This window comes from Gossypium arboreum, chromosome 9, assembly GCF_025698485.1.
Source record: "Gossypium arboreum isolate Shixiya-1 chromosome 9, ASM2569848v2, whole genome shotgun sequence".
NCBI lineage: Eukaryota > Viridiplantae > Streptophyta > Magnoliopsida > Malvales > Malvaceae > Gossypium > Gossypium arboreum.
In genome coordinates, this window is record NC_069078.1 from 83,133,371 (window position 1) to 83,156,343 (window position 22,973).

A 22,973-nucleotide genomic window follows, 5' to 3' on the forward strand; every position below is an offset into this window, starting at 1 on the left:
AATGTGTTTTGTTCTCTCATGAAACATTTGATATTTTGTAAGAAATGTGACACTCTAACTGTCACAAAATACTGTGTTGATTTGAAGGTCTTCATTGACTTTACTAAAGAGTCCCTTCAACCAAACAGCTTCTTTACTAGCTTCAGTGGTAGACAAAGCAACTGTAGATTGCAAAGTGGCTTTCTAACTGATTGCACAACCTCCGATTGTAAAGACATAACCTGTGAGAGATCTTCTTCTATCAAGGTCTCCAACAAAATCAGCATCAACATACCCAATGACTCCATCTCTAGTTCTTCCAAACTGTAAGCCAACATCAGTAGTACCTAGTAAGTATCTTAAAACCCACTGAACTACTTTCCAGTATTATTTATTGAGATTCGCCATGTATCTGCTAACTGCACTGACTACACATAATAAATCTGGACGTGAACAAACCATAGCATACATTAGAGATCCCACTGCACTAGAGTATGGAACATGTGACATGTACTCAATATCATCATCTGATTGTGGAGACAAAACCGATAAAAGTCTGAAATGGGTTACTAAAGGAGTACTAATAGGCTTAGCACTCTGTATATTGAACCTGCAAAGAACTTTCTCAATGTACCCCTTCTAACTTAGGTACAATTTACTTGCTTTTCTATCTCTGAGAATCTTCATTCCAAGTACATTCTTTGCTGGTCCTAAATCTTTCATCTCAAATTCTTTACTTAGTTGGGCTTTGACCTTTCTTATCTCTCTTTTATTTTTTGCTGCTATCAACATGTCATCAACATAAAGAAATAGATACACAAAAGAACCATCACTGTTTTTCTTAAAGTAAACACAATTGTCAAAACTACTTCTTTTAAAATCATAAGAAGTCATAAAGGAATCAAACATCTTTTACCACTGTCTTGGTGACTGTTTCAAACCGTAAAGGGAATTTGTCAGTAAGCAAACATGATCTTCTTTTTCTGAGACTATAAAACCCTCTAGTTGTTACATGTAAATATTATTCTCAAGTTCTTCATGCAAAAATGCAGTTTTTATATCTATCTGCTCAAGCTCTAAATTATGCATGACCACAATACCAAGCAAAGCTCTAATCGAACTATACTTCACAACTGGGGAGAACACATCTTTCAAGTCCACTTCTGGAATTTGACTGTAACCCTTTGCAACAAGCATTGCTTTATATCTGGGTTCTTCAACTCCTGGAGTCCCTTCTTTCTTTTTAAACACCCATTTACAACGAACAGTCTTCTTACCTTTAGGAAGTTTCACAAGATCCCATGTTTTGTTTTTATGGAGTGATTCCATCTCCCATTGCATAGCAAACATCTATTTTTTTGAGTCTTTACAGCTAATCGCCTCAGAATAATTAGATGGCTCTTGATTCGCATCTATATCTTCAGCCACATTTAAAGCATAAGCAACTAGATCAGCCTCAGCATATTTCTTTGGAGGTTTAATTTCTCTTCTAGTTTTGTTTTTAGCGATAGAGTATTGCGGTGCAGACGCAACTCTATTTTCAATTTTTGTACTGGCTTGAGGAGTTGACTTTATATTAATCTGATGCTTCACTTGTTTTTGATTTTCTTTATTGGAAAAGTCTTTAAAAGATAAGTTAAGTAGTATAGCAGTTTCGTCAAAAACAACATCTCTACTAATCACAACTTTTCTATTTTCAGGACACTATAACTGTAATACCCCTACCCGTATTCATTGCCGGAATAGGGTACGAGGCATTACCGGAGTTTACGAATTATTTTTTTAACTTAATATAACCCCTTTATAGATATCTAACCTTCCCTGCAATATTATACCGAGACCAATCCAAATCAACCAATCTAATTCAACATAATTTCAAGATAAATTCATGCATATTTATAAGATAACGTCATCACATATCTAAAACCAGGTTTTTTAACCATACTAATGGCTAACTTTACATTCATTTCACGTTAACATTTACTTTGTTAGCTTATACATGCCATTGATTTCCAAAATAAAGTTTCTTTATATACCGAAATCCTGAGGTTGACAGTGTGATGTGTCTCCGACCAAATCCGACCTCCGAGCTCTTAACACTACAAAACAGGGAAAAAGGAAACGGGGTAAGCACTTCGTGCTTAGTAAGCTCATGTAACAAGAATTATACTTACCTAATATTTTCAATACAATACAATAAACATCCATATATCCATTCAATGCATTATTACCCTAATATGCACAAACTCAACATTCAAGTTAGTACAATAATTTCCATGTACATATAATATATACTATGATTGATGAGCTCATCAATATCATAATTTCCATTTCCTTGTTATTTTTTTATACTTATCCTATTGAATTTATCGAATTTCGATGGATTTTCGAGGTACACTTTTAGTGTACAATTAAGTCCGTCAATTCATATTCATGTGCGACATATCCATTTCGAGAGCACACTCGCCAACCTCAACCTTGCAATGGGATTACCAGTCGAGCTAAATCCTCGCAATATAAACTCATAGAGTATTGTCGAATTACCGGTCGAGGCTAAATCCTCAGAACGACAATTACTCTAATGAGCTTGATCTGAATTACCAGTCGAGCTAAATTCAGACACTAATTCGGATTACCCGTCCGGCTAAATCTATTTTACACATATTCTTCGGAGGGCTATATCAGATAGGATCACTGTCCGGCTAGATCCTTTTACCGTCAATTCCTTTTCGAGATCCATCGAATTTTCCTTTCATTCAAAAGGATTTCTTCCCATTTTATCAAATATATCAATGTTTCATAAATTTCCATATAATGAACATTCAAATCATATTCATATCAAAAACATGCATTTCAAGCATTTAAGAATATAATTCAAGTTACACGAACTTACATTGATACTTGTTTGTAAACAGTAAAAATCTACTAATCCCAAACTTTTTCCTTTCCTCGATCTACCTTCGTATTTGAATCTTCTGGATTTGGTGAAAAAATTATGAAATACCAGCTTAGAGAACCCTCCTATGGCGTTTTTAGCTGCTGGAATTGAAGAGAAATGAAGAGAAATCTAGATATTTCCTATTTAGTCCTAGTTTTATTTAGTTAATTTTGCAATATTCCAATTTTACCCTTAATTTATCAATTTTTCTGCTGATTTCATACTCTTGCCGTCCAGCCCAAATAACTTTTGGGTCTAATTGTCTTTTAAATCCTTTCTCATTAGACTCTTAAGCTATTTAATCACTCTAGCAACTTTTACACCTATTACAATTTAGTCATTTTCATTTAATTGACTACCCAAACATTAAAATTTCCTAACGAAATATTAATACCACATTAATAACATTTCATAAATATTTATAAAATTATTTTCGACTCGGTTTTACGAGATAGAGGTCTCGATACCTTGTTTTTACCCAATTTCTTCAATAATTTCTTTTTCTAACTAATCACTAAATCGATAAAAATTTTCTATCAATATTTTTATACGATTTTCCTATCATATCAATTTTCATGCAAAAATATTGAAATAAATTTCTCTTTAAATCGGATTTGTGGTTACGAAACAACTGTTCCGATAATTTTGAATTTAGGCCATTACAACTCTCCCCCCTTTTAAGGATTTTTGTCCTCGAAAATCTTACCAGTAAAGAGGTTTGGGTATTGTTTCCTCATTGCCTCCTCTGGTTCCCATGTTGCTTCCTCAATCCCGTGCTTTTGCCACAATACTTTCACCAAATTTATCCTTTTATTTCTAACCTCTTTTGTCTCCCGTGCCAATATCTTGACCGGTTCTTCACTGTAAGTCATATCCGGTTGAATCTCTACTTCTGTCGGAGAAATAACATGTGAATGATCTGATCGATATCTTCATAACATAGATACATGAAAAACATTATGGATTCTATCAAGTTCCGGTGGTAATGCCAATCGATAAGCAACCGATCTAATTCTTTCTGTGATTTCATAGGGCCCGATAAATATTGGACTCAGTTTACCCTTTCGACCAAATCGAAGGACTTTCTTCCAAGGAGACACTTTCAGGAATACCTTGTCACCGACTTGAAATTCAATCTCTTTTCGCTTAAGGTCGGCATATGATTTTTGACGATCGGAAGCGGCTTTTAGACTATCTCGAATAACCTTTACTTTTTCTTCTGTTTTCCGAATCAAATCAACCCCATGTATCTTCCTTTCACTGAGCTCTATCCAATATAACGGTGTTCTACATTTTCTACCATACAAAGCTTCATAATGAGCCATTTTAATACTGGACTGATAACTGTTATTGTAAGCAAATTCAATCAAAGGTAGATACCTCTCCCAATTACCTTCAAACTCTAGTATACAACATCGAAACATATATTCCAATACTTGAATTACACGCTCAGATTGACCATCTGTCTGAAGATGAAATGCAGTGCTGAAATACAACTGAGTACCCAAGGCTTCTTGCAATTTGTCTCAGAAACGAGACCTAAATCGGGGATCTCTATCTGATATAATGGAGACAGGCACTCCATGTAGCCTGACAATCTCAGACATGTACAGTTCAGCTAGTTTATCTAAAGAATAATCCATACGTACCAGAATAAAGTGAGCTGACTTTGTTAATCGATCAACAATCACCCAAGTAGCATCTTTTTTTCCTCGGAGACAAAGGTAGCCCCGATACAAAATCCATAGTGATTCTTTCTCATTTCCATTCCGGTATAGTAATTGGCTGAAGTAACCCCGAAGGTACCTGATGTTCAGCTTTAACTTGTTGACATATTAAACACCTTGATACAAACTCAGAGATATCACGTTTCATTTCCGACCACCAGTACATATTTTTCAGATCATTAAACATTTTATTACTCCCGGATGTACGAGATATAGTACTCACCAGAGGCTTCGTAGAATCTTCTCAGATGAGCTCAATTCGAGGTACACATACCCTTCCTCTGAATAATAAACAATCATCAGAACCAATCTGAAATTTAGAATCATTACTTGACTCACACTGTGCCCGTTTAACCTGTAACTTCTCATCATTCTTCTGAGCTTCACATATTTGTCAGTAAAATGTCGGTTTAGCTCTCAATTTAGCTAGGATTGAACCATCATCATCAATGATAACCGGTATTCATAGCTCGTAAAGCAAACAGAGATTTTTGGCTCAAAGCATCACCTACAACATTAGCCTTACCGGATGGTAATCAATAATCAAATCATAGTCCTTTATCAGTTCAAGCCACCTACGCTGTCTCAAATTCAAATCTTTCGTGTCATCAAATATTTCAAGCTTTTATGATCGGTATAAATATAACATTTCTCACCGTACAAGTAATGCCGCCATATCTTGGTATAAATACAATAGCGACTAATTCAAGATCATGTCTTGGGTAATTTCTTTCATGTGGTTTAAGTTGTCTTGAAGCATAGGCTATTACTTTACCTTCTTGCATCAAAACACAACCTAAACCATTTAATGAGGCATCACTGTAAATAACAAATTCCTTATCTGGTTCAGGCTGCACTAATACAGGTGCTTTCGTTAATAGGTCTTTCAATCGGTTAAAACTTTGTTGACATTCATCAGTCCACTCGAACTTTACATCTTTCTGCAATCGAGTCATTGGAGAAGCTATCATAGAGAATCCCTGTACAAATATCCGATAATAACCAGCTAAACCCAAGAAACTTCTAACTTCAGATACATTCTTCAGTGGACTCCAATTGACAATAGCTGAGATTTTACTTGGATCTACCCTGATGCCTTCGGCAGATACAATGTGTCCAAGAAAACCCACTTCTCGAAGCCAAAATTCACATTTACTTAATTTAGCATACAACTGCTTCTCTCGTAGAATTTGCAACACAATTCTCAAATGTTCTGCATGTTCTTCTTCATCCCGAGAATAAACCAAAATATCATCAATGAATACTACTACAAATCTGTCTAAGTACGGTCTGAATATCCGGTTCATCAAATCCATGAATACTGCAGGTGTATTAGTTAGCCCAAATGGCATAACTAGAAACTCATAATGCCCGTACCTAGTTCTAAAGGCTGTTTTTGGCACATCTGACTCATTTACCCGTAACTGATAATAACCTGATCGAAGATCAATCTTTGAAAACATAGTAGCACTTTTCAACTGATCAAATAAATCATCAATCCGGGGTAACGGGTACTTATTCTTTATGGTTACTTTATTAAACTGCCGGTAGTCGATACACAATCTCAAAGACCCATCTTTCTTTTTCACAAACAGAACCGGAGCACCCCAAGGTGAATGACTCGGTCGGACAAAACCCCTGTCAACAAGCTCTTGCAACTGTGTCTTTAACTCTTTTAATTCTATAGGAGCCATCCGGTACGGAGCTATAGAGATCGGAGCAGTTCCCGGAATCAAATCTATAGAAAATTCCACTTCTCTTTCTGGTGGCAATCCTGGTAATTCTTCTGGAAACACATCGAAAAATTCACATACCACTGGAACTGCCTGTATCTTTGACTCAAATACCTCGGTGTCGAGTACATAAGCCAAGTAAGTATCATACCCCTTTTTGAAATACCTCTGTGCTGCCATTACTGAAATCATATAAGATAACCCCTCTGTCTGATCAGATTTAACCCGGAGCGACTCACCATTCTGACATTTTAGCACAATATATTTTTGTTTACAATTTACTACCGCATCATGCAGTAATAATATCAGGTGTTGAGGCATCTTCTCTGGCACGAATGGCATATGTCCTAGCAGGTGCTCGTACCTCAGGCCTACCTATAGTATCTTTTGTAGCTCCTCGACTACCACTGACATTACCGGATGGTCGAAGTGGTCTGCCCTTCGAAACTAGATTACTCGGCTTCGATATATGTTCAACTTCTTTTTCAACCCTTTTTGGACAATCTCTAAGGAAATGGTCAAAAGAACCACATCGGTAACAAGCCCCACTCTAAAATCGGCATTCACCAAAATGAGCTTTATTACAGTACTGGCATCTCAGTTTAGGAGTGCCAACACTGCCAACACTGGTCACTGATGGAGTAGAAGGCCTTGGATTAGTACGTTGAGAACCTCGCTCTTTGCCCGAATACCCAATAGCTGAAGTAGAACGATCCTGATACTTTTTCAATTTCTTTGAAGCAGAAAACTGTGATTTTCCCATCGGTCTTTTACTAAAAATTCGAGCTTCCCTCTCAGCCTGTTTCTTTTCTTTGCTCAATTCTTCTGCTTTATAAGCTCTCTCTGCCAATGTAGCAAACTCTCGAATTTTAAGAATTCCGATCAGTAATCTTCGAATCGTTTGCATATTTCAACTTCTGACTGTACCCATTCTCGAGCATATTTACTCAATCGAACAAATTCTCTTTCATATTCAGATACTGATCTATTGCCCTGTTTCAGCTCAATAAATTCTTTTCTTTTCTGGATAAGGAACCTCTAGCTGATATATTTTTTTCTGAACTCGGTCTGAAAGAATTCCCATGTAATTTCTTCTTTCGGAACAACTGAAGCTTTAGTATTCCACCAATGGTAAGCTGTATCTTTTAGCAGTGAGACGGCACATTTTAGACATTCTTCTGGTGTACAAGATAATTCTTCCAGAACCTGAGTAGTGTTTTCTAACCAGAATTCAGCCCGTTTGGAATCATCATCAACTGTTGCTCGAAATTCTTCGGCCCCATATTTTCGAATTTTATCTACTGGAGCTTTTTCTTTTCTGACAGATTCAGTACCTGCACCTTGTGGGATCTCGGGAATCGGTGGAGGAGCAGCAGGGGGAGCTTGAACTTGCTGCACTACAGGGTTAGTTCTTAAGTATTGATTAAACCATTCATTCATCATTTGAAAGAAGGCTGTTTTTCCCTCCTCCCCTCGACCCTCTGTCTCGGGCCTTCTACTGCTAGTTTCTTCTCTTTGTACTGAAGCCGGAGCATGACTCCTAGCTTCTTTAGATTGAGCTCGGTCGGATGACATTACTATAAGAAAAACATATTTTAAATGGTTAGGAGATATCACACTATCAATAATAATTTAAATGGCATGTATAGCTAATCCCGTATTTGCTACATCAGTCCTAGAATCGGCTAAACCGTAGCTCTGATACCAATAAATGTAATACCCCTACCCGTATTCATTGCCAGAATAGGGTACGAGGCATTACCGGAGTTTACGAATTATTTTTTTTAACTCAATATAACCCCTTTATAGATATCTAACCTTCCCTGCAATATTATATCGAGACCAATCCAAATCAACCAATCTAATTCAACATAATTTCAAGATAAATTCATGCATATTTATAAGATAACGTCATCACATATCTAAAACCAGGTTTGTTAACCATACTAATGGCTAACTTTACATTCATTTCACGTTAACATTTACTTTGTTAGCTTATACATGCCATTGATTTCCAAAATAAAGTTTCTTTATATACCGAAATCCTGAGGTTGACAGTGTGATGTGTCTCCGACCAAATCCGACCTCCGAGCTCTTAACACTACAAAATAGGGAAAAAAGAAACGGGGTAAGCACTTCGTGCTTAGTAAGCTCATGTAACAAGAATTATACTTACCTAATATTTTCAATACAATACAATAAACATCCATATATCCATTCAATGCATTATTACCCTAATATGCACAAACTCAACATTCAAGTTAGTATAATAATTTCCATGTACCAATAATATATACTATGATTGATGTGCTCATCAATATCATAATTTCCATTTCCTTGTTATTTTTTTTATACTTATCCCGTTGAATTTATCGGAATTTTGATGGATTTTCAGAGGTACACTTTTAGTGTACAATTCCGGGTCCATCAATTCATATTTATGTGCGCACATATCCATTTCGAGAGCACACTCCATGAACCTCAACCTTGCAATGGATTACCATCCAAGCTAAATCCTCGAACGATAATTACTCTAATGAGCTTGGATCCGAATTACCACCCAAAGCTAAATTGAGACCTAATTGGATTACCCGTCTGGCTAAATCCATTTTACACATATTCTTCGGAGGGTTATATCGATAGGATCACCCGTCCGAAGCTAGATCCTTTTACCGTCAATTCCTTTTCGAGATCCATCGAATTTTCCTTTCATTCAAACGGGATTTCTTCCCATTTTATCAAATATATCAATGTTTCATAAATTTCCATATAATGAACATTCAAATCATATTCATATCAAAAACATGCATTTCAAGCATTTAAGAATATAATTCAAGTTACACGAACTTACATTGATACTTGTTTGTAAACAAGAAAATCTACTAATCCCAAACTTTTTCCTTTCCTCGATCTACCTTCGTATTTGAATCTTCTGGATTTGGTGAAAAAATTATGAAATACCAGCTTAGAGAACCCTCCTATAGCGTTTTTAGCTGCTGGAATTGAAGAGAAATGAAGAGAAATCTAGATATTTCCTATTTAGTCCTAGTTTTATTTAGTTAATTTTGCAATATTCCAATTTTACCCTTAATTTATCAATTTTTCTGCTGATTTCATACCCTTGCCGTCCAGCCCAAATAACTTTTGGGTCTAATTGCCTTTTACATCCTTTCTCATTAGACTCTTAAGCTATTTAATCACTCTAGCAACTTTTACACCTATTACAATTTAGTCCTTTTCATTTAATTGACTACCCAAACATCAAAATTTCCTAACGAAATTTTAATACCACATTAATAACATTTCATAAATATTTATAAAATTATTTTCGACTCGGTTTTATGAGATAGAGGTCTCGATACCTTGTTTTTACCCAATTTCTTCAATAATTTCTTTTTCTAACTAATCACTAAATCGATAAAATTTTTGTATCAATATTTTCATACGATTTTCCTATCATATCAATTTTCATGCAAAAATATTGAAATAAATTTCTCTTTAAATCGGATTTGTGGTTACGAAACAACTGTTCTGATAATTTTGAATTTAGGCCATTACAATAACTTATACCCTTTTACACCAGCTTTATAACCAAGAAAGACACATTTAATGGATTTTGGTTTCAATTTTCCATTATCAACATGAGTATACGCAGGACACCCAAAGATTTTTAAATCAGAATAATTAGCAGGATTACCAAACCAGACCTATTGTGGAGTCTTTTTCTCAATGACAACAGATGGAGATCGATTGATCAAAAAGCATGCAGTAGAGGTTGCTTCTGCCCAAAACGATTTTGGTAAGTTGGCATTTGACGACATACATTGAACCTTCTCCATGATCGTTCTGTTCATTCGTTCTGCAACACCGTTTTGCTGTGGAGTATGACGAACTGTCAAGTGTTTCACGATCCCTTCTGACTTGCACAATCTATTAAACTCATCAGAACAGAACTCTAAGCCATTGTCTGTACGGAGGTATTTTATCTATTTTCCCGTCTGTTTTTCAATCATAATTTTCTAAGACTTAAATGCGGAGAACACATTGCTTTTCTGTTTCAGGAAGAATGCCCAAACTTTTCTGAAAAAATCATCAATAAAGGTTAGCATATAATTAGCTCCACCTCTCGAAGGCACTCTGGATGGCCCCCACAGATCAGAATGAATATACTCCAACGTTCCCTTCGTGTTATGGATTCCTCTAGTGAATCGAACTCTCTTTTACTTCCCAAAAACACAGTGCTCATAGAAATTTAGTTTGCAAATTCCTTGCCCATCAAGAAGTCCTCTTTTGCTTAATTCTATCATGCCATTCTCACTCATATGCCCTAGGTGCATATGCCAAAGTTTAGTAATATCATCATCTGATAAGGAAGAGGAAGCGACAGTTGCATCACCAGTAACAGTAAAACCCTGCAAAACATATAACTTGGCAGTTTTTCTTTACCCTTTCATCACAACAAGGGAACCTTTGGAAATATTTAAAAACCCACTTTCAGCTGTGTATCTGTACCCTTTTAAATCAAGAGTACTCAACGAAATTAAATTTCTTTTTAATTCTGTAACATGTTGTACCTCACTAAGTGTTCCAACAACTCCATCAAACATCTTAACTTTAATTGTTCCAACATCTGCGATTTTACACGAAGCATTATTTCTCATTAAAACAACACCTTCAGATACTGTTTCGTAAGTTGTAAACCAATCCCGATTGAGACTCATGTGGAAGGTGCATCCTGAATCAAGTATTCACTCATTGCTTACTTTAGAATCATTTACAGAAGCGACTAGAAGTTCACCATCGCTGTAGTCTTTTACAACATCAGCTTCACCGGAATTTTCTGGTTGTTTTTCTTTTGATTCGCAGCCTCCCTTTTAAGCTCATTCTGTAGCTTATAGCACTCAGATTTAATGTGCCATTTCTTCTTCCAAAAGTTGCAAGTTTTACCTCTGTTTGAAGACTTTAATCTACCCTTAGATTTACTGTGAGGATTTCGTTCCTGTATCCTTCTACGATCATCATCAGCAATCCGATCTTGTCTCCCACGAAGAATGAGACCCTCTCTCTGAGAGTTGGGTTTAACCATAAGATGCTTTATATTAACATATGAGGTCAAAGAATCATAGACCTCATCAACTGTGAGAGACTCGCAGCTATATAAAATTGTGTCTCTAAAGGTTGAATAAGACGGGGTCAACGAACAAAGTAGAATCAACCCTAAATCTTCCTTATCACACTGAACCTCCATGGCCTCCAAGTTTGAGAGAATTTCTTTAAATACTGTTAAGTGTTCGTGTGCAGACGCACCTTCCTCCAAACGATGAGCATAAAGATGCTGCTTCATATGCAACTTGCTTGTTAGAATTTTCGACATACATATTTGTTCTAGCCTCTTCTATAATGCAGCGGCGGTCTTATCTTTCATTACATCCTGCAAAATTTCGTTGGACAAATGCAGATGTAATTGTGTTAACGCCTTTCGATCCTTATGCTTCTTCTCTTCATCTGTTAATGTTGAAGGCATCTTATCTATCCCTAGCAAGGCATCCTCCAGATCTATCTGCGTAAGAACTGCTTGCATCTTAATCTGCCACAATGCAGAACTAGTGTTGCGATCCAACAACTAAATTTCATACTTTAAATAGGCCATTATCGTGATCGAGATGAACAACCCGAAAGCTCTGATACCACTTTGTGAAAAAAATAAAAATAAAAATAAAATAAAATAATTAAATAAAGAACACACAGATTTTGAAACCCTTGGGGGAAAAAAACAACGGGCAGAGGAGAAGAAAATTCACTATGTCGAATTCGAAAATATTAACAAGAGGAATAGACTATGTCTATTTATAGGCTTGTAAAGTCATATTCTAGTAAGACTGAAACACCTTGTTCTAATCAATATAAAATAAATGAAGTTTAATAAGGTTTAAAAACTTAATTCTAAAATAAAATAAAATAAGTGTAATTCTATATGGATTCTTCTTTTATTTTATTTTACCGCTGTATTTTATTTAAATAAAGATTCGGTCACTTAATTCTAACACAATTAAATAAATAAATACATCAATTTATTTTTATATTAGATAAGTATAATTATTTTTGTGTGTAATATATTAACATAAAATGATGTTATATTAATAATTGTATTAATAATTTAGAAGAATTTTTAAAATCAAATTTTTATATATAATTACACATTAAATTATTATTTATGTATAATTTTGAGATTTTTTTAATTGTTCTAAAGAGAACTTTGAGAGATCTTATTAACTAATATAATGCTTTTAATTTAATTTAAGTTCATTTAATGCAATTAGATGATGATAATAAGTATTCCCACTAATCTCCTTTTTTGAAGGAAAAGAATTATATTAATTAAAAGGATAAATATTAAATTTATATAACGTTATTTCAATGTGTAATTTTATGTATTAACTTTAATTTAGTATAATTTTACATATAAAATTTGAGTTGTGATTTAAATGTATGTATAAAATTTTTATTTTGATTCAATTGTACACATTTAAATAAATGAATACATATATTTAATTTCATATTGGATTAGTATAATTGTTTGTGTATGTAATATATCAACGTAAGATGATTCTAATCCGATGACGTTGTTAGTGATTTATGAATTAAATTAAAATTTGATGTACAAAGTTGTCACAAAATCAAAATTCATATAAGTTCTGATATTTATCCGTAATTAAAATAAGAACTCGCCCGGGTACATCATAACTCGCACAATTGCCTTCGGGCTTAGCCCGGGTATCACAATTTGCACAATTGCCTTCGGGCTTAGCCCGGATATCACAATTTGCACAATTGCCTTCGGGCTTAGCCCGGATATCACTCGAACATTCATATACATCTTTGTTTCAATTTCATAACACAACTTTTATGCACAATTCCTTAGCAAAATATCATTTCGGCTCAATGGCCACATACAAAGGCACAAATTGATTGCTCATTACTTCATTCAATCGAATCAAAATCTAAGTTTCGATACTCAAAACTTACCTCGGACGTGGTCGAACGATTTCGACGGCTATTCGACGACTTTTTCCTTCCCTTATCGGATTTAGCTCCCTTTGCTCTTGAGCTTAATTTAACAAATAAATTGGTTTTATCATTTGAGCATCGAAGAGGAACTCAAGATACCTAGCCAATATATATGCTCATTAGGCATCAAAGTCACATATGTACGAAATCACGAATCGAACTCAACACATTAGTTAATATTCCTCTTAGCGAATTTTCTAAGCCAAGAATAGGCATCAATATGCTTGCCTCTAACCGAATGCATGCACACCAATTTCCCTCATGTGGCGAATATGCATGTCCATGTTGAGGCCAATTATGCACTTAATACCACACAAAAAACAGCATGCATTTTACTAACTAACGATTACATATTGTAGCTCAATACACATCTCTCATGTACTTCATAACCAAACATCATCACAAGCAAATATATACCTTGAAATAGTATATATGTCATGCCAATACATCATGTGCAAACATGTATACACATATAGGTGCAAGGTCAAATCTCAAGGGGTTCATACCCATCCAAACACAAATTTTACCAATCAAGTAACAAGCATAAATCGTGCTCATGAATGCACCATGGCCGAATACATCACAACCATACTCTTTCAACTTCGGTCATGGTTAAACAAAGAATTCAACGTCTTACTCAAGATTGCTACAAAGAAATTTCAAGAGTAGTCAATCCATCATTGCATGCATCATTAGCAAGCTTCACATTTAGCATGCAATGGCTTCAACACAATAACAACATTGACCAAATACCATTTCCATGGCATAACAAGGATTTGAACCATGGCTAACATGAACATCAAGTTAGCAACTAAAACATGCATGAATCTCATGACACAACCTCATACATACCTTAATCTTGATGCAAGTATAGCCAAAATCTCCTTCTAGATCTCTTCCAAACCAAAAATGGAGCAAAAATCCTCCTTCTTCCTTAGTTTTGGCTCAAAGAAAGGATGAACAAAATTTTTCTTTCTTTCTCTACAACTCACGGCAATGGGGGAATACCACACTCACACACATTTTTTTTCATTCTTTTCTTACCCATACACCTTTGTTTGTTATTTCTCCCCAATGCACCAACAAAACATGTTTCATGACATGTTTTGCCCATCCTCTCTTGCCATGGCCGGCCACTTCATGTTGGGGGAAATTTGACATGCAAATCCTTATTTTTGCATGCATGAGCAACTAGTCATCACACATTTCCCATCATACTTTCAAAGTTCACTACTAGGTCCTTTCTAGTGAAATTCACATTTATAACACTAAATCGAAACATCAAAATGTCACACACAAATTAACACATATCATAGGCATCAAAATAAATTTTAAATTATTTTTATGCCTCGGTTTTGTGGTCCCCAAACCACATCCCGACTAGGGTCAATTTTGGGTGTCACAACTCTCCCCACTTAAGAAATTTTCGTCCCCAAAATCTTACCGTAAATAGGGTTGGGTATCGCTCTTTCATAGAGTTCTCGGTTTCCCAAGTAGCTTCTTCTATCCCGTGTTTGAGCCATAACACTTTCACTAGCGGAACCCGCTTGTTTCGCAACTCTTTCACTTCACGTGATAGGATACGAATCGGTTCTTCCTCATAACTCATATTGGCTTGAATTTCAACCTCGATGGACTAATCACGTGCGATGGATCAGATCTATAGCGTCAAGCATCGAAACATGAAAGACATCGTGAATCTTTTCGAGTTCGGGGCAAAATCGATGATATGCCACCGAACGACTCGCTTCGGATATGGCCCAATGAACTTGGGCTCAACTTGCCCTTACTACGGTAAATCGAGTATCTTTTCCCAAAGCGAAACCTTGAGAAACACTTTATCTCCCATCCGATACTCGATGTCTTTTCGTTTCAGACCAGCGTATGACTTCGACGATCGGAGGCTATCTTCGACTTTCACGGATTACTTTCACTTTCTGCTCAAAGATCTCTAATCAAATCCACCGAAAATTTTGCTTTCACCGAGCTCGGTCAAAACAATGGCGTCGGCATTTACGACCGTACAAAGCCTCGTAGGGTGCCATCTTAATACTTGATTAAAAACTATTGTTGTGGCGAATTCAATCAAAGGCAAATACCGTTCTCATGAACCACGAACTCGAGGTGCAACATCTTAATATATCCTCAAGTATCTGAATTATCCGCCGGATTGACCATCGGTTTGGGGTGAAAGGCGGTCTTGAAATGCAACTTGGTACCCAAAGCTTCTTGCAACTTCTTCCAAAATCGCGAGGTAAATCTTGGATCTCTATCCGACACGATGGAAATAGGCACACCGTGTAATCTCACAATCGAGAACGCATACAATTCGGCTAGTTTGTCCATTGAAAAACCCGCACGACGGGGACAAAGTGAGCCGACTTAGTCAATCTATCTACAACGACCCAAATCGCATCCTTCTTACTTGCGACAATGGCGGTCCGGATACAAAGTCTATTGTGACTCGATCCCATTTCCACTCGGGTATCGTGATCGGTCAAGTAATCCTCAAGGCACTTGATGTTCCGCTTTCACTTGTTGACATATTAAACATCTCAAAACAAAGTCGGAGATGTCTCGTTTCATACCATGTCACCAAAACCGACGTTTCAAATCGTTGTACATCTTCGTACTCTCGGGTGGATTGCCATTCGGCTACAATGGGCTTCGTTCGAATTATCGAAATAAGTTCAATTTTTGGAACACACAGACGACCTTTGAACCTCAAACAATCGTCATCATCGATTTGAAACTCCGAGTCCTTGTTCGAACACACTCAAATTTCGCTTTTGCGACCAACTCGTCGTCGACTTTCTGGGCTTCACGAATTTGATGTATCAATAATGGTTTGGCTTTCAATTCAGCTACTAACACATTGTCGGATCGAACAGACAAGTGCACATTCATTGCTCGTAAAGCGAATAATGATTTACGACTTAAGGCATCCGCAACCACATTAGCCTTTCCCGGGTGATAATCAACGACGAGCTCATAATCTTTTAACAACTCGAGCCAATGTCTTTGTCGCAGATTTAAGTCTCTTTGGGTCATCAAATATTTGAGACTTTTGTGATCCGAATACACATGGCACTTCTCACCAAATAAGTAATATCGCCATATCTTTAAGGCGAATACGATGGCGACCAATTCGAGATCATGGGTCGGATAATTTTTCTCATGCGACTTTAATTGTCTCGACGATAGGCCACAACTCGCCTTCTTGCATCAATACGCAACCCAACCCAAGTAGGGATGCGTCACTATAAATGACAAACTCTTTGCCCGATTCGGGTTGCACTAGAATTGGGGCTTCATCAAATAAGTTTTCATTGATCGAAACTTTTCGACATTTCTCCGTCCATTCGAACTTAACATCCTTTTGGAGTAGCTTCGTCATTGGCGTGGCTATCGTTGAGAAACCTTTCACAAATCGTTGGTAATAACCGCCAAATTTCAAAAAGCTCCGAACCTCGGTAATATTTCTGAGGCTTCAGTTAAGTATGGTGAAATTTTGTTCGTCGACTCGAATACCCGATACAGATATCACATGCCCCAAGAAGCTAACCTCTCTTAACCGAACTCACACTTGCTTGAACTTAGCATATAATTGCTTATTCCGTAAAATTTGCAAAGACTAACCTCGGTGTTCAACATGTTCGGTCTCATTTCTTGAATAGACCAAGATGTCATCAATGAACACGACTACGAACCGATCTAAATATGGTCCAAGATCCGATTCATTAAATCCATAAATACCGCAGGGGCATTAGTAAGCCCAAACGGCATCACTAGGAACTCGTAGTGACCATATCTCGTTCTGAAGGCAGTCTTGGGTACGTCCAAATCTCGAATTCGTAATTGATAATAGCCCGATCTCAAATCTATTTTCGAGAACACTGAAGCTCCCTTCAGTTGATCGAACAAATCGTCGATACGCGGTAACGGATATTTGTTCTTTATCGTCGCTTTATTAAGCTGACGATAGTCGATGCACAGCCTCATGGTTCCATCCTTCTTTTTCACAAACAACACTGCCGCACCCCAAGGCAAGAAACTCGGCGAGCAAAACCTCTATCCACCAATTCTTGCAATCGAGCTTTCAACTCCTTTAATTCCGTTGGTGCCATACGATACGGAGCTATCGAAATTGAGTGGTACCGGTACCAATTTGATGCCAAATTCTATTTCCGAACAGTGGTAAACCCGCAATTCTTCGTGGAAAACATCCGGTATTCACAAACCACGCACAGATTCGGGTTTCTTTTCGACTCCTTGTCATTGAGCACATACGCAAGGTACGCCGCACCCTTTTCTTACATATTTCTAGGCCAACATTGCGATATTACACCGGCAACCCTTTAAGTCCGTAGACTCATCCCGAATTATCTCGTTATTTGCGCACCTCGGATCAATAGTCTTGCTTTTGCAATTTACAACCGCATCGTGCATGGTCAACCAATCCAAACCAAGAATAACGTCGAATTAAATCGAACGGCAAAAGCATCAAGTCCGCCGAAAACAAGAACCTCGGAATACTAGGGACTTTTCTTACACACTTTGTTGACAAGCACGTAATGACCCAAGGGTTTGACACCGAATTACAAACTCGAGAGACTCAATGGGCAAAGTCTTCTTGGATGCTAAGGTTTCGCATATATAAGAATAGGTAGGACCAGGGTCAATCAAAGCAATCACATTAGTGTAAAGGAGAGTAAAAGTACCAGTAATAACATCTGACGAGGAAGCATACTCACGTGCGCATATGGCATAAGTCCTAGCAGGAGCATGAGCCTCGGATCTGATGGTAGCATCTCTAGATCCTCTCTGACCGCCACTAGCATTGCCCATATTTCTAGGTGGCCTACCTCGAGTTGTGGTAGCACCCGGGTTCCCACTTTGATTTACGTTTTGTTCAGATAAACTCGGGCAATCCTTAATGAAATGATCGACTGATCCGCACTTGTAACAGAGCGGTCACGGAATCTACAACTCCCGAATGCCATTTGCCACAATATTGGCACTCGTTCGTCTCGACGATCATTGCCAACACCGGCGATCGAAGTGACTCGTGTGCCCATAGGGGGTCGATCGCGGTCTCGTCTAGAAAAGCCCGAAGTGTCTCTAGACCGCCTAAGCCATCTCTAAATTTCTTTGATGACTGTGGAAGGGCTTCCCGAAGACCTCTTACGAAACTCCCTTGCTCCCACTTCAGCTTTTCTTTTCTCCATACTAAGCTCCTCGGCTTTGCACGCTCGCTCGACAAGAGCCACAAACTCTCGGATTTCCAAAATGCCAACATACCGCTTTATATTATCATTCAGTCCATCTTGAGCGTTTACATCATCACTTTCGAAGAAATGCATTCAGCAGCATCTGCTAAGCCTCACAAATTTTCGTTCGTAATCGGTGAACCGACATGGAACCTTGTTTAAGTTCAAGAAATTCCTTCCGTTTTTGATCCATAAATCTCTGACTGATATACTTCTTTCGGAACTCGGTTAGAAAGAACTCCCAAGTTACGTGCTCCCTAGGCACAACAGAAGTCAGAGTACTCCACCAATAGTAGGCGGAATCGCGTAGCAAGGAGATAGTACACTTTAAGCATTCATCGGTGTACATGATAGCTCATCGAGCACCGGATAGTGTTGTCCAACCAAAATTCAGCTTGCTCGGCATCGTCGCTATCCGTAGCTTTAAATTCAGAGCCCCATGTTTTCAATTCATCGATTGGGGCTTACTTGACCTTATTTGGTCAGCCATACGGAGGTATTGTAGGTCTGCGGGGTTGCATTAGTCGGGAATGGAGGTTGTGGAACAGTAGTGTTAGTTCGAATGTATTGGTTGAACCAATCATTCATCACGCTATAAAAGGCTTGCTTAGCCTCATCATTCGGATTGCTAGCAATAGGTTGAGAGTCCGCCGGTGCTGTCCCTTGCGCGGGAGCAGGCGCCACACTCTCCACATTATCAGCTATTGCTCGGTTGGGATCGGGATCCATGGCTATAAACAAACACAAATTTCAAAATGTCAGAAATAACCACACTATCAATTATCACTTAATGGCATGTATAGCTAGACCCCAAACATATCACGGTAGTCCTAGGATCGACTAAACCGTAGCTCTGATACCAATAAAATTGTAACACCCCGAACCCGAGACCGTTGCCGGTGTCGGACACGAGGGGTTAACAAGCCAAAACCACTTATGGCACCGACCAATTTGACATTCCAGGCAAGCTGGAAAACTGCGTCGCTGTCGCCTTAAAAAGCGTATCTCGAGTTTCACAACTCGGAAACTGATTCTGTAAATTTTCTCTGAATCTAGACTCATATATCCATCCATGGATTTATTTCTAGAATTTTTGGTCGGGCCAATTGGTACAGTTTATTAGTTAAAGTCACCCATGTTACAGGGGTCGACTACACTGACCTTCGCGTGTTAGAACTTGAATATCTCTCTGTACAGGGTTTCAATACTGATGCCGTTTGTTTCTAATGAAACTAGACTCAAAAAGAAATCTGCACATATAAGGCATGACTTCTAATTCATTCTGGATAATTTATGGTAAATTTTCAAAGTCACGACAGGGGACCCAGAAACCGTTCTGGCCCTGTCTCACGAGAACTTTAATATCTCTCGGTATACTGTTCATATGATCGTTTCGTTACTTTCATATGAAAATAGACTCATCAAGGTTCGATCGCATAATTTATTCACTAATTAACACCATTCCTACAAATTTTTGTGATTTTCCACATCCACGTCACTGCAGCTGGCAGCATCTATTTTTAAGGTAGGCTTTACCTATATTGTAGTTCCCATGGACCAACTATAGTCTAGTCATACTTAGGTCCAACATATGATCATATTTAGCCATTCCAATGGCTGATCGTGTGACCAACTCTCTCATTCCAAACCATAATCACATCATGAAACCAAATATAATTACAAACCACATATGGTCAAATTCCATACTCCACTTTTACGAACCATTTTCGCATGGCCGCACACATATACATCACAAGTACTTAAAACAACCGAGAGTAGTCCTATACATGCCATATCCAAAACTCAACTAAAGGAGTACCAAAAAGGGCTTTGATAGTGTGGTTGACTTCAACTTCTATGATCCCGAATCCGATCGCTAACGAGCAAAATCTATAAACAGAGAAACAAAGAAACGGAGTAAGCAATTTATGCTTAGTAAGTTTCGAGCCATAATATACACACAACCAAAGCATAGCATTCAAGTAGCTAAACAATAATTCATATGCACAATTTCTCAAAGACATGCTTACTTCACAATCCCAACTCTTATATTCATACACAAATAACGGCCTAGTTAATGCCGATAGCTCATTTATCATTAGAGCGAATATTCATACGCACTTACTCATAGTGTGCGAAGCACACACAAAACATACCTTGTTGTTGGGAATTTCACAAGTGCATTAACTGAAAATTTTCCAGCAAGTTCAAAGTTCTCGAATCACATACCTTCGGAGTTTATCCGGATCACTACTGTTCAAACGCCTTCGGGACATAGCCGGTTATGGTAACCCGCACAAAGGCCTTCGGACTTAACCCGGATATCACAATTTGCACAATTGCCTTCGGCTTAGCCCGGATATCATAACTCGCACAATTGCCTTCGGCTTAGCCCGGTATCACAATTTGCACAATTGCCTTCGGCTTAGCCCGATATCACAATTTGCACAATTGCCTTGAACTTAGCCGGATATCACTCGAACATTCATACACATCTTTGTTTCAATTTCATAACACAACTTTTATGCACAATTCCCTTAGCAAAATATCATTTCGCTCAATGGCCACATACAAAGGCACAAATTGATTGCTCATTACTTCATTCAATCGAATCAAAATCTAAGTTTCGATACTCAAAACTTACCTCGGACGTGGTCGAACGATTTCGACGGCTATTCGACGACTTTTTCCTTCCCTTATCGGATTTAGCTCCCTTTGCTCTTGAGCTTAATTTAACAAATAAATTGGTTTTATCATTTGAGCATCGAAGAGGAACTCAAGATACCTAGCCAATATATATGCTCATTAGGCATCAAAGTCACATATGTACGAAATCACGAATCGAACTCAACACATTAGTTAATATTCCTTTTAGCGAATTTTCTAAGCCAAGAATAGGCATCAATATGGTTGCCTCTAACCGAATGCATGCACACCAATTTCCCTCATGTGGCCGAATATGCATGTCCATGTTGAGGCCAATTATGCACTTAATACCACACAAAAAACAGCATGCATTTTACTAACTAACGATTACATATTGTAGCTCAATACACATCTCTCATGTACTTCATAACCAAACATCATCACAAGCAAATATATACCTTGAAATAGTATATATGTCATGCCAATACATCATGTGCAAACATGTATACACATATAGGTGTAAGGTCAATCTCAAGGGGTTCATACCCATCCAAACACAAATTTTACCAATCAAGTAACAAGCATAAATCATGCTCATGAATGCACCATGGCGAATACATCACAACCATACTCTTTCAACTTCGGTCATGGTTAAACAAAGAATTCAATATCTTACTCAAGATTGCTACAAAGAAATTTCAAGAGTAGTCAATCCATCATTGCATGCATCATTAGCAAGCTTCACATTTAGCATGCAATGGCTTCAACACAATAACAACCTTGGCCAAATACCATTTCCATGGCATAACAAGGATTTGAACCATGGCTAACATGAACATCAAGTTAGCAACTAAAACATGCATGAATCTCATGACACAACCTCATACATACCTTAATCTTGATGCAAGTATAGCCAAAATCTCCTTCTAGATCTCTTCCAAACCAAAAATGGAGTAAAATCCTCCTTCTTCCTTAGTTTTGGCTCAAAGAAAGGATGAACAAAATTTTTCTTTCTTTCTCTACAACTCACGGCAATGGGGGAATACCACACTCACACACATTTTTTTTCATTATTTTCTTACCCATACACCTTTGTTTATTATTTCTCCCCAATGCACCAACAAAACATGTTTCATGACATGTTTTGCCCATCCTCTCTTGCCATGGCCGGCCACTTCATGTTAGGGGAAATTTGACATGCAAATCCTTATTTTTGCATGCATGAGCAACTAGTCATCACACATTTCCCCATCATACTTTCAAAGTTCACTACTAGGTCCTTTCTAGTGAAATTCACATTTATAACACTAAATCGAAACATCAAAATGTTACACACAAATTAACACATATCATAGGCATCAAAATAAATTTTAAATTATTTTTATGCCTCGGTTTTGTGGTCCCGAAACCACATCCCGACTAGGGTCAATTTTGGGCTGTCACATCCCTCCCAGAGGTGTTATGATAAATTTATATATAGGTGTTATGATGAATTTATATATGGGGAATAAGGGAGTTTATGCATTATGAGCTCATTGACAATAGAGTTATATATTGTCTCTTTGCAATGACAGTGACATGACATTCTAATGTACGGTCTCTCAAAACAACT